The following is a 12,404-nucleotide window of genomic DNA, read 5'->3' on the forward strand; positions in this document are numbered from 1 at the left end:
ATTTTGACTACATTATTCTCATTAATATTGTAGCAGGATCACAAGCAAAGAGAGCTTAGTGCCCCCTATTAATTATTTTTCATTAATGTAAGAATTACTGCACTAAAAGTTCCTATGATACCTCCACACATGTGCTTTAAGTGACGATGAAACAGCTCTTTGTATGACTGTTTTCAAGAGACTGCCTCAGAGAGAAAGAGAGACTTCCCCTGCTATATGTAAAAGGCTCTATTTTCCAGGGTGTATGGATGTGACCAGTTCAAAGGAAATCTCTTTGTGGGACTGATTTCAATCAGTGTTTTGACATGGAAAGACTGGACTAAAATGTGACCTAGTTTAAAAATAAGAGAATGATTAATGAAACACACACTATTGGGAAATAAAAATGAATTTCTTAAATGTGAAATCTGGTTCCTATTGAAGAGAGCTCAGATCAATGCTGTAAAAAGTATAAAACCAGGGAGATGTAAGATTAGCTCATTATATTCAAAGTGCTTCAGGATTCAAATAACAGTTAATTATCATAGTATGGTATATAGAATCTTTTTTTTTTTTTCAACGTTTATTTATTTTTGGGACAGAGAGAGACAGAGCATGAACGGGGGAGGGGCAGAGAGAGAGGGAGACCCAGAATCGGAAACAGGCTCCAGGCTCCGAGCCATCAGCCCAGAGCCTGACACGGGGCTCGAACTCACGGACCGCTAGATCGTGACCTGGCTGAAGTCGGACGCTTAACCGACTGCGCCACCCAGGCGCCCCAAAGAATCTTAATACAGAGTCACAGTATAGTGTAAAGTTATTAAGAAGAAAGTAGTATCCCCATTGTGGAAACCAGAAGGAGGTGCAACTTTACCAAGTGCTCTAACGACATGTAACTTGTGGGATGAAAACATGCGCATCCAGCAGTGTGGTATCTCTAAACGGGATAGGCTCTGCTTTTGACTACATACTATCTTATTTTGAGTTGTTACTGTTTTTAAAACATTTCTCTGCATTCTTCTTCTGATTTCCTAAGCCCCTCTGTAAAACACATCCTCCATATTCCACCCTTCCTTCTCCACTCAGCAAATCTCCTTTACACCTAAGTGAACTTAACCCATTCAGAGAATGAACCATCCTTGGCTGCCTTTGAAAACAGACTACCTTCTTCAAATTTCCTCTAAGGGCCACACGTGACCTCCTGTCAAACAATGATTTGTTCAATATTTTTATATGAACACTGAGTGAATGTAAGACAGCTATATGCTCTCCTACCAATCCCCATTGGAGACCCAATGCTGCAGACTCAGGGGTATATAACTTGCTTCCTGGGACCAGGAGTAGTATTGGTTGAGGGTGAAGGGCTCTCGTAAGCTATGTACTCACCCACATGGAGCAACAGAAATGGGGTTCTTCCAGGTCCACAAGATGCCCAAAGGGAATCTACACTTGCAGCAATACGATAGCTGTTTCATGGTCACCTAAAGCACATGTGTGGAGGTATCGTAGGAACTTTTAGTGCAGCAATTCTTACATTAATGAAAAATAATCGATAGAGGGACACTAAGGTCTCTTTGCTTGTGATCCTGCCACAATAGTAATGAGCAGAATTTAGTCAAAATAGACACAAGATATGGATTAAGGCAATAAATATTATGAAAAAATTCCTTTGATGTCTGTATCTGTATGTGGTGGGAGAGATGATGGAATGTGTGGAGGATGTTGCTAATAGTTATGAATGTGAGTTGTAAGAAATGAGAGACACTAAGAGAAAAAATCTCAAAATCTTGATAAATTAGTAGGTCGTAAATAATCATTCAATAACAGGCTGATATTGTAAAGGCAAAGATAAATATACTTAGCTGCACCCACTTGATGATAATGTCTTTATCAGATTATTTATCTAGTAATCAGCAAGCAGTTAAAATCAAGGGTTTCAAATTCTGAGAGATGATCATTACCTCCCCCTGCCCGCCCCCCCCCCCGCGCCACACACACACACACACACACACATTTACCTTTTATAGAATCTTGCCAAAGTAGTTTACATACCACCCACAGTTTACCCATCTGTAAATTAAGTACAGAACCCTTAGTATCAACCTAAGAAGGTGATGTCCTAACCAGTTTATGGATTTCTGACAGTTAAAAAATTTCACACGATTTTGAAAAAATCTTGTAGCAATTATTATTTATAGAATTTGTTTTAATATGGATAAATGAAGCAAGCCCAGTGCACCTGAATTAAATTAAATACAATTCTTATGAGAACAACAAGGACATGAATTTGATGACTCTTAGTTCTCAAAATAACCTAATGCTAACATAAAAGGGATTGGCCCATTCTTAGTTACTGAATAGAAGAGAAAGAAAAGGTTTTTAATAGATCATCTCCAACAAAGGCAAGAGGTCAGAAAGGAGGTCAGGGTATCCTTTGCGCCATCACAGAAAGGACTAAGATGCTGTGTAAATGGATCAGAGATACTGAAGCTTTTTGTGGCTTAAAATTTTCCTATATTTCTCTTTCCTTCTATATCATTCAAACACTCACATCTCCATTGACATAGGTGGTTGGTCGACTCATCCTTTTATATTTTTAGTAAACTTGAGAACCTTAGAGTTAGAAGGCATCCAGGTGACGAGAATCCAGAATCATGAAAAATACTTTGCATGTATCATAAATTATTCAAAGGCCACATGTATAAGAATATGGGATGAAACTATCTGCAAAATTATTTCAAATCTAAATTATATTAGATATACATCAATCTTCCTCACTCCCAATCCTTTTAGTGATGAAAAATTCTAAACACAGAGAATGGAAATAACATGGCAACGGACAGAAAAATGAATGACTAAAGCAGGATTTTAAATGTTAGTCTTATCTGTTCTCTCCTAAAATAGACACCCACTACAAGCCCCTTGTTCACTGCCAGTTCCCAAATGTAGGGGCAGAACCTTACCTGGATAGAGCTGAGGATGATTTGTGTTGTGCATAGGCTAGCTGCATCTTTGTTTCCAGCAAACTTTCCAGCAGCGGTAGATATTAAAGGAAAGGATGCTAGGCCTTCCTGAGTGCCTGAGCTGATCCCAGAGCATCATTACCTTTCTGATTCCCCTAGAGTGTCATTATCCTTCTTCCCACTCTTCCTTCACAGGAATGAGTTGATCTGGCTCCACAACATATGGTCAGAGATTTCTCTGACTTCTAAAAGGAAGAAGTCAGCCTGGAGTAAGAATTGGGAGCTCTCTGATCTTGAATTAAGTTCAGAGAAAGTTGAGCATAAGCTCGCGAGGAGTTAGGTCACTAGAATGTGAGAAATAAAGATTTCATAAGATGTAGCAACAAAGCGTAACTATGTTTTCTATCCTCTGATCTGGCAGGGCATGTAGATGAAGTAGCCTGGTAGATACTCTTGTGCTGATAAATATTATAGTAATCTTGCTCCACCTGCTTCTCCTTTATGTGCTACTGCGATTCTACTGCTATCCTGTTACTCCTATTTCTTCTTCACCTCCTCCTCTTCCTGCTGATCCTCCTACAGAGAATGTTACTCTTGTTGCCTTGTATTTCATAGTAATTTTCAAGTGGACTTTAAGTACTTTGGTTTTCAAGGAAAACATTCTCCAAGCTTTCCCTAGTCATTAAGATATTTAATGAATCATTATTCTCTTCTCTTCTCTTCTCTTCTCTTCTCTTCTCTTCTCTTCTCTTCTCTTCTCTTCTCTTCTCTTCTCCTCTTCTCTTCTCAAAAGAGTGGGCACTAACTTCAATGACACCATTTTTACTGTGTCACAGTAAAACCCCAAGATGAAAAGTTTTATAGGTTATTGTTAGCAATAAGTTACTCCTCTCGGAAAGTTGAGGATGTTTCAAATGTCAGCTGCTCTGATCCGGAGTTTTAGTTCAGTCACTTGACATAGAAAATTATTAATTAACTGATTGCAATATGAATGTGACAAACTTCCTGTCTGTGGCTATCTTGCCACAGATCTGGCTTTTAGATCATAGTGCCCCAAATGCAGGGATTTCCACGTAGGTAACTTTATTCTGAGTGAGGCTCAACTGTCTGACACTCCATTAGTATTAATATTACTCTAACATTATGTTATAAATATTAACTGCATTCTGCAATTCTTTATTATGATGAAAAACTGAATTATTTTCTCTCACATCTGCTTGGTTTTTACCACGTAGACAATGAGGTTCATCATGATGGGAACAAGGGGATACCTGTTGGGCATGGTGACACAGATGTGTGAGGGAAGCCTCCAGCCAACCTGGTACAGAATAGCGACAGTATCATGGTTGTGAAACAGAGGACCACAGAAAAAGGTTGGGGAATACAAGTGTTAAGGCACTTACGCAGCAATCAGAAGACACAATCCTTGGCACAGGTTTCAGGATCAGTATGTAATAAATAAGAATAAGGGAAGAATTGAGTCCCAAGTGGAGAGTATCACCAATAGTTCAAATATGTCATTGATTCTGGTGTTAGAGCAAGGGAGCTTCATGATATTGGGATGCAGGGAATTAGAACAAAACATACATTAGACTGACAGAAGCACAAGCTTCTCAATAGTATAGGGAGGGATATCTCTACTGTATACAGTTCATGTTTGCCCAGTAATGGTCAAACTGACTCTGACCATTAAACTGTTGGTAAAGATGGATAGATGAATAGTGCATTGGATGCGTAATGACCACATAGTGGTCGAGAGTCATTGCCAGAATGACAACATACTGAAAAAAAAAGTGTGAATGAAGAACATTTGGGTGAGGAAAGCAAGGAAGAAACAAGAAAAGCCCAGATAAACAATTTAACCTTACACATAAGAGAACTAGAAAAAAAAAAAAAAAAAAAAGAACAAAGTGCAAGATGAGCAGAAGGATGGAAATAATAAAGACCAGAGTAGAATAAATGATATAGAGACTTAAAAGAAACAGAAAAATTCAAACTAAGAAATAGCTCTTTGAAAAGGTAAATAAAATTGCTAAATTCTTACACAGACCTATCAAGAAAAAAAGAGAAAGGACCCAAATGAAATCATAAGTGAGAGGAGAAAGAACAACTGACATCACAGAAATACAAAGGATTATAAGAGAATGTAATGAAAAACTATATGCCAAAAAATTGGACAACGTATAAGAAATGGATAAATTCCTAGAAGCATGCAATCTTCCAAAACTGAACCAGGTAGAAATAGAAAATCTGAACAGATTACAAGTAATGAAATTGAATCAGTAATCAAAATAACTACTAACAAGTAAAAGTCCAGGACCAGATGGATTCACAAGTGAATTCTACCAAACACTTAAAGAAGAGCTAATACCTATTCTGCTCAAATTGTTCTAAGAACTAGAAGAAGGAAAGCTTCCAAATACATTCTATGAGGCCAGCATTACTCTGATACCAAAACCAAAGACATAACAAAAAACTATAGGCCAATATCCCTGATGAATATAGATTCAAAAATCTTCAACAAAATGTTAGCAAAACACATACAATACATTGAAAAGATCATTCATTATGATCAATTGGGATTTATTCAGGATGGTTCAATATTTACAAATTAATCAGTGTAATACACTACCTCAACAAAAGGAAGGATAAAAATTATATGATCATCTCAATGAATGCCAAAAAAGCATTTGACAACATTCAACATACATTCATGATAAAAATTAACAAAATTATACACTTCAATATAATAAAGACCACATATGAAAAACATACAGTTAACATCATACTCAATGGTGAAAAATTGAGAGCTCTTTCTCCAACATCAGGAACGAAGGATGTCCACTCATAGTTCTGGAAGTCCTAGCCACATCAATTAGACAGTAAAAAGAAATAAAGTGTGTCCATATTGGCAAGAAGAATTTCAGGTGTCACTGTTTGCAGACGACATGATACTATACATAGAAAATCCTACAGACTCCACCAAAAAACTGCTAGAGGTGGTAAATGAATTCAGTAAATTGCAGGATACAAAATTAATACACCAAAATTAGTAGTATTTATACTATATACTAATAATAAAGTAATATACTAATAACAAAGTAGCACAGCGAGAAATTAAGAAAACCACATTATTTATAATAGTACCAAAAGAATAAAATCCTAGGAATAAACTGAACCAAAGAGGTGAGAGGCTTGTACTCTGAAAATTATAAAACACTGGTGAAAGGAATTGACTACACAAAGAAATGGAAAGATATCCCATGCTCATGGATTGGCAGAACTTATTTTTTTAAATGTCCATATTACCCAAAGAAATACACAGATTCAGTTCAATCCCAATCAAAATACCAACAGTATTTTTCATAGAACTAGGACAGATAATCCTAAAATTGGTATGAAACCACAAAACACCCAAAAAGTCAAAGCAATCTTCAGAAAGAAAAGCAAGCTGGAGGTATCACAATTCCAGATTTCAAGATACACTATAAAACTGTAGCAATAAAAGTATATGATACTGGCATACAATAGGCACATAGATCAATTGAATAGAATAGAGAGCCTAGAAACAAATCCATAATGATATGGTCAATTAATCTATAGCAAAGGAGAAAATATATAATGAGGAAAAATAGTCTCTTCAATGAATGGTTCTGGGAAAACTGGGCAGCTACATGTAAAAGAAACTGAACAACTTTGTAACATCACACATAAAAATAAATCCAAAATGAATTAAATGCCTAAATGTGAGACCTGAAACTGTAAAAATCCTAGAACAGGACTTGATCTTTTTTCTAAGGAAAACATGCAGATTGGCCAACAAATGCATGGAAAGATGCTCAGCATCACCAATCCTCAAGAAAATGCAAATTAAAACTATTCCCTTATACCTGTTAGAAAAGCTAAAATCAAAAGGACAAGAAACAATAAGTGTTGGCAAGGATGTGGAGAAAAAGAAGCCCTCATACACTATTGGTGGGATTGTAAATTGGAAAACAGTACAATTGCTTCTCGGCCTTTTGGCTAAGATCAAGTGTGGAAAACTGTACATAGGTTCCTAAAAAAAAAAAAAAATTAAAAACAAAACCATGTAGTCCAATAATTCTATTAGGTATTTACCCAAAGAAAACAAAAACACTGATTTTAAAAGATAAAATCCACCCCTATATTTATTACAGTAGTATTTACCTTAGCCAAGATATGGAAGCAACCTAGCGTCCATTGATAGACAAGTGGATAAGGAAGGGGTAGTATGTATACACAACAGAATGTTACTCAGCCTTAAAAAAAAAAAAAAGGATGAGATTGTGCCATTTGAGACAACATGAATGGACCTAGAGGGTATTATGCTAAGTGAAATAAGTCAGACTGAGAAAGACAAGTACCATGTGATTTCACGCAGATATGGGATCTAAAAATACAACCCAAATGAATAAACAAACCAAAAGCATAATCAGACCCATACATATAGAAAACAAAGTGATGGCTGACAGAGGGGAAGGGGGTAGGGGATGGACAAAATAGGTGAAGCGGAGGGGGAGATACAGGATTCCATTTATGGAATGAGTAAGTTAGGGGGATAAAAGGCACAGGATAAGGAGTATGTAGATGATATTGTAATAGCGTTGTTTGGTGACAGATGGTGGCTACACTTGTGGTGAGCACAGCAGAATGTATAAACTTGTTGAATTGCTGTGTTGTAGAAGTGAAACTAATGTAACACTGTTAACTACAAAATTTTTAAAAATGTGCACCTAGCACCTTGAGGGAAAAATATGGGTTAAATTTTCATTGTGAAAGTGACATTGGTACTGTGTAATGCTCTAGTAAAGCTCTAGGCAGGCAATTGTTACCCCATGGAAGTATTGAGTATATGTCCTCAAACCCTCAACTGTCTGGAGAAGTGGTTTCCTTCTTAAAATAGATGTATCTTATTCTGAGTGTGGGAATCTGACTGTGTAATTAGGAGAAATCTCCTTCATTGACTGATAATTCAGCCTGAGCTGGGTCTCAGTTGATAAAAGAGCAGCCTCAGGGTTTTCCCTGAGAGGAAGTTAGTGGCTGAAGGCAGTGTTCCTCTTTTAGAGAGAACACATCTCTTGAGAAGTGGAAATACTTTCCCAGCAAAGAAACTGCTGCTCCAAAATTTCCATTACTGATTCAGTATTCAATTCCAGTTTCTGTGTCAGGTGCTGCTGTGGAAAAGACTGTCAGTGTCATGAGTATTCTGCAGACTGCTTAATACAGCAGGTTATGCATGAAGGCAGTGTTAAATAAGTTTGAACTTAAAAAGTAAAGAAAGAAAGGAAAGAAAGAAAAAGAAAGAGAAAGGAAGGAAGGAAGGAAGGAAGGAAGGAAGGAAGGAAGGAAGGAAGGAAGGAAAGAAGGAAGGTAGGAGGGAGGGAGGGAATGAGGGAAGGAAGGAAGGAAGATCACGTAAGCATCCATCCAGAGGCCCTCAGCATTGAGGAGATGGTGAAGAGAGACAGAGCCAGATTAGAGGCAGCTAGCATGTCCAGGAAGAGGTACATAGGAACATTTGCCTGCTGGATACCATCATGATGATCACGTTGTCTACCATTGAACAGAAGGGTACGGTGATCCAAATGTGCACAGCCTCCAGTACAAGCCTGCCTGTTATCAAAAAGGTGGAAAATATGGAGTTTGTACTCCTGAGAGGAAACATGACTTCACAGGGCTACCTGACTTGCTTGGAATGAAATGCAGTGTCTGGAGCACAGACTAATATTTCATCTAACATAGGTTTTTTATAATTTAGAAGTAAATATCTGGGTCTTAAATGACTGCTAGTCTTGCTGATGCTTTTCCCTTCAACTCACCCTGATTGTATGGATAATGTAAATAAATCATTTCCTAAGATTATACCTTCTTTAAATCTACACTAAAGGAAGCTGTGTTTATTTTGATTGTTTTCCCCAAAATAACATGGCTCCCGTTATTTTTAAAACTCCATTTTATTAACTTTATTTTAAAATTGGTGTTTTAGGGGTGCCTGGGTGGCTCAGATGGTTAAGTGTCCAACTTTGGCTCAGGTCGTGATCTCCCTGTTGGTGGGTTCGAGCCCTGCATCAGGCTCTGTGCTGACAGATCAGAGCCTGGAGTCTTCTTCGGATTCTGTGTCTCCCTCTCTCACAGCCCCGCCTCTGCTTGCGTTCTGTCTCTCTCTCAAAATAAATAAACACTTAAAAAAATTAAAATTGGTCTTTTAAATATTTTAAAAGACTTTTTGAATAGTTTTAGATTAGAGAAAAATTGAGACTATAATTCCCATATATTCCTCACACTCAGTGAAATTTGCTACATTAATGAACCAGTATGAAAATATTAACTAAAAATTAAAATTACTCCTGGGGCACCTGGATGGCTCAGTCGATTAAGTGTCCGACTTCGGCTCAGGTCATGATCTTATGGTTCGTGGGTTTGAGCCCCACGTCAGGCTCTGTGCTGACAGTTCAGAGCCTGGAGCCTGTTTCGGGTTTTGTGTCTCCCTCTCTCTCTGCCCCTCCCCTGCTCATACTCTGTCTCTCTCTCTCTCTTTCTCTCTCTCAAAAATAAATAAACATTAAAAAATAAAAAAGCACTAAAACATTAAAAAAATACTATGTCTTTACTTTTTACCTAATGTACTTCTTCTCTTCTAGGGTCTCATCCAGGGTAACACATTGTGTTTACTTGCCATGTCTCCTTAGTCTCTTGGCTGTTTCTCACACTTACCTTGTTTTTGTGGACTTGAGTAGTCACGAAGATTAGTGGTTAGGAATATTGTGAAATAGCTCTCAATTGGAACTTGTCTGATTTTGTCCTCATGATGAGAGTGGGGTTGTGGATTTTTTGGAGGATGATTACAGATAAAAGAGATCACTTTTATCACATTGTATGAGGGACTTACATTGTCATCATGTTTTCTGACTGGTGATGTTAACCTTGATCACCCCACTCATGTCAGTTTTGAAGGTTTCTCTGTTGCCACCTTCACACACTGTTCATGGCAAATGTTTCTTTGTTCTTCTAAATTTAAAGAATACTTCTCAGTACTCAGTGTAAGACACTGTCACACAAGTTTGCCACACTTGTTTCCCTCTTTAAAACACTTTTCCAGGGGTGCCTGGGCAGCTCAGTCTGTTGAACGTCCAACTGTTGATTTCGACTTGGGTCATGACCTCATAGTTCATGAAATCCAGGCCCGGGGCAGGCTCTGCATTGACAGCACGGAGCCTACTTGGGATTCTTTTTCTCCCTCTCTCTCTGCTCCTGTCTCTCCTTCTCAAAATAAATAAATAAACATTAAAATTGGGGAGGAGCCTGGGTGGCTCAGTTAAGCATCTGACTCTTGATTTCAGCTCAGGTCATGATCTCAGGGTCCAGGAGTTCGAGCGCCACATAGGGCTCTGCTCTGACAGCGTGGAGCCTGCTTGGGATTCTCTATCTCCCTCTCAAAAACAAATAAATAAACAACAAAAAACAAAACACTTTTCCATTTGGATTCATTGACATCATACTTCCTTAATCCTTTTATTGCTTCCTTTTCAGGCTATTTTTGGGGATTCAACTGCACCCTGTTTTAATGTTCAGGATTTTTATTTAGCATACTTATATTATGTCCTTTACTTACTCAAGTTGTCTGCTCTCATAATCTCAAACACCATGTTTATGACCATGATTTGCAAATTCAGTATCCAGCTCTACTCTTCTCATCTGATACCTGATACCTGTATCAAACCCCAGGCTGGATATCTCTCCTTAAATGTACCTTGGGCGGATCACATACGTAAAAAAGAATATTTCTAACACAAATGCTATTCACCCACACCTTCCTTATAACAGGACATGGCTATAGGATCTCTGTAGTTTCTCATTCCAAAAACCTCAACGTGATTGCCACTTCCATTTCTCTTATCCCTGACAACCACCAACCTTATGACCCCACCCATTAAACACATTTTATATACACTCACTTCTTGCAACTCCTGGAACTGACCCTTGCTCAGTCACTACTCTGTCCTTTTATTGAGACTCTTTTATCTTGTCTTCTGCTGTCAAGTCTTGGCCTTCTCATTACTCGGTACAGGACTAATGTTCTTAACATAAATGATTGATGATTTCACCATTCTAATTGCAATACATTTGTAGTCACATGTTGCCCTAAGGATTAAAACTAAATTACAATCTCATCTTTTCTAACCTCGTATCTGTCTGCTATTCAGTTTTTACAGCTGAATCTCTTAGTCATTTATTCACCTGTTTTTCATACAGTCCGGTGTATTCACAATTTTGTTTTTCTCTTTGTTTTGCCTGAAAATTATTTTTCTTATATTCCTCAGGTAATTTATCATCAATTTTCAAGCCTCAATTACATATTACTTCCTCAGGGGAGTCTTTACTCAAGTCCTTGTATTAGGTTACCATCCCCTGTCAGGCTGCCTGTGCACTCTTCATTTCTGAATAGCATTTCTCAGGATGTTAATGTCAAAGTTTGCTTAATTATTTTTGTCTGTGTCACCTGTTAAACTGAAGGCGAAGTACTGATTTTGCTCTCGACTGTTTTCCTGTACCTGAGCAGTGTCGTGTCTAGCATTGTGTATGTGACAATTGGGAGTACTTACTAAACTCAGTATTTTCAATGGATATTTATCCAAGTTCCAGAGATATCTCAAATGCAGTGTGTTCAACATAGCTTCCACCATCGTATCACATAAGTAATATTCTTTTTTTGTCACCATCTCATTGAACAACACACCATTGACTTGACTTCACAAACCAGAAACTTGAGCATCAACTATGAAACCACTCTGGTCGCCAAGCCATAAACAATTATTAGGTATGCTCATATATCCTAAATATTCTCATACCCCTTATCATATTTCAGTTCTCACAGGCACCATCAGTTCTTAGTTGTGCTTTTGCTATAGTTTCTAAACTGTTCTCTTTAAAGATTTATAAAGAATTTAAAATGCCATGAAGAAATGCTAATGATAGAATGGTACAAAACAATGTAAAATGAAAAGTTTATATGCACTAAGGTCATGTCTTCATGGCATGGACAGACTCTAAGAAATAAACATTTGGAATAGAGGGATTATATATCTTTTAATTCCAAAATTCTTTAATGGGCTTGCAGTAAGTCACTAATGGGGAAAAAAATAATAAAAGTGGGGGAAGACTCAGCATCATAGTTTTAGATGTTCCTCGGGTCACCTCTAGGAATGAAGAAAGTCCAATTTCATTGTGTCCTGTATTTTGATATAATGACCAATTGACAGAATAAACTAAACAATAGTCATGATTCCAAAATTTTAGGTAGACACGTGTCTAAATGGATGGACATGTGTCTAATGCATTAGAAAGCCTCTTGAGTTCTTTAATAATCAGGTATCATAAAAGACCATAAAGTTACGACATTATTATTCAACTTGTAAGTTGTTGCACACATGGGAAGTAGCA

At 37.5% G+C, this 12,404-nt stretch overlaps 1 protein-coding gene across 3 annotated transcripts in view; it reads left to right on the plus strand.

The window, feature by feature from the left end:
• LOC101089545 (olfactory receptor 52Z1-like) overlaps positions 1–12,404 on the plus strand; it is a 102,343-nt gene that overhangs the window by 7,575 nt on the left and 82,364 nt on the right. The window lies entirely within an intron of this gene.

This window comes from Felis catus, chromosome D1 (genome assembly GCF_018350175.1).
Source record: "Felis catus isolate Fca126 chromosome D1, F.catus_Fca126_mat1.0, whole genome shotgun sequence".
In the NCBI taxonomy this organism is placed as follows: Eukaryota; Metazoa; Chordata; class Mammalia; order Carnivora; family Felidae; genus Felis; species Felis catus.